Here is a 1,907-nt window from a genome sequence, read left to right on the forward strand (position 1 = left end):
CTGTATTACTATATTACTGTGTTTAGTTGCTCAGTCGTGTCTGACTCTGTGACCCCCATGGACTGTAGGGCTCCTGCCAGGCTCCTCTGTCCGTGGGGATTCTCCAGGCAAGAATACTGGGGTGGGTTGCCATGCCCTCCTCCAGGGGATCTTCCCAGCTCAGGGATAAAACCCAGGTCTCCTGCATTGCAGGCAGATTCTTTACCAGCTGAGCTGCCAGGGAAACCCTGAAGACCAGATACCTTAAGGCAAATCTAAAGGACGACAGACAGGGCAGCTGGGGCCCTGATTCTCTCCAGCACGTGCACAGGAAAGAGACGTCTGACTTCTACTCCATGCACCCTCCAGCCACCAGAGAGGATTCCTGCTCTGGCTGTTTCCCCTGCATCTCTACCAGCAGAGCCAGGGACTCTGCAAAGCCAATGTCTGATCATGCCATGCTTAGGTTCAACGTCTTCCATCTCATCAAGAGCAAAGCACCACAGCCGTCAGGGTTGCTCCACGAAGGCAGACCCTGCCCAGATCACCAGGGATGAAGAGGACAGGGAGTGGAGACAGGGAGTGGGCCCAGCTCCCTCCCCAAGAAGTTCTGGGCACTGGGCGGCCCATGCCAGGCTTGAAGGCAACCCTCCTGTGCCATCTCCACTACAGCCCTCGGCCCTGGTACCATCCTGTCTGCACAGCCGGGGTGAAAGGCTAGTGGGGCTTGGCAGGCCCCGGAAAGTCATTCTGGGGGTCCTGTTTCTAGGTTGTGTAAGCAGCCAGCACTTAACTGGCCGGTGGAGGCCCACTCAAAGCAGCGGGGGCACAGCTGACCCTGCGAGGTTTTGCAAACTGCCCACCAACTGTGTCCTCACTGTTGGGAGGGAGCTGCTGTCACCAAGAGGCATGAGAGCCTTCAGTTTGGGGACCAGCTTTTATAAAAATGACTGCAGACAGTCGGGAGGAGAGGTTGGAATTCACCCAGTCAGCCACATTGAGTTCCCAAACCAGTATGGAGTCCTCCGTAAGTGAAGAGGCCGTGAGACTCGCAGACTGACAGAAGCAGCTGGGTTGGCCTGGATCAGAGGGCGGTGCTCCCACACAGGCTTCTAGGCCTCCGCCCTGATGGTGGCCTTGGACTAGTGGGTGGAAGACAAGAGGGAGCCTGCTTCCTTCCTCGGTCTCCCTGATGGAGGAACCGGGCCAAATGGTGGGAAACATTTTTCTCCCAAGCCCCAGCTTCTCAAACGTCAACCAGCCTGAGCCCTGGGCCTCAGCCTCACACACTGCAGAGGAGCCAGCTCACAAGCAAGTGTGCTCGGCAGCCAGAGGGCAGGTGGGTGGGTGGTCCCAGCGTCACCATCCTGCTGTGAGGAGCACGGATTCAGGGTCTCGAATCTCACTTTGGAGGAGAATCCAAAGGACGATGACCCACACTCAGAAGGCCAGGGTGGATGAGGCAGGCAGGCTGCTTCTGGTCTACACCCAGCAGAGGGACTGGCCTCCTTCATAAATACTTGAATCTCTATATGCTAAGAACCTAAATTTGAAACCTTCTGGGGAAATTCTGGTTCCTATTAGGCTCCTCTCTTAGTTTCTAAACAAAACTATCAGATCCCCCATCTCAGGCTGCTCCCTGGGGGGAGAGCCTGGCACCGAGAGAGTTCAGGGGTCACACGCGAGCCGGCATCATGCTCCAACGGCTCCCATCTGGCCGTGACATGAAGAGAATGACAGACAAGGTGTGTCTCTTGCTCTGCGTTATTTATTTCTTAAGTTAGAGTATACACTGAGTCCAGCCAGGATATAACTGGCACGCAGCTCCGCCTGTCGTTACACCACATTAAGAAAATAGCTTTTCATATTGCATTCCAACCGGAGTAACACCATTCTGGAAGGAGACAGTCCCCTTGAGCAAAGCTGTC

Source organism: Bison bison, unplaced genomic scaffold, assembly GCF_000754665.1.
Source record: "Bison bison bison isolate TAMUID 2011002044 unplaced genomic scaffold, Bison_UMD1.0 scf7180017864484, whole genome shotgun sequence".
In the NCBI taxonomy this organism is placed as follows: domain Eukaryota; kingdom Metazoa; phylum Chordata; class Mammalia; order Artiodactyla; family Bovidae; genus Bison; species Bison bison.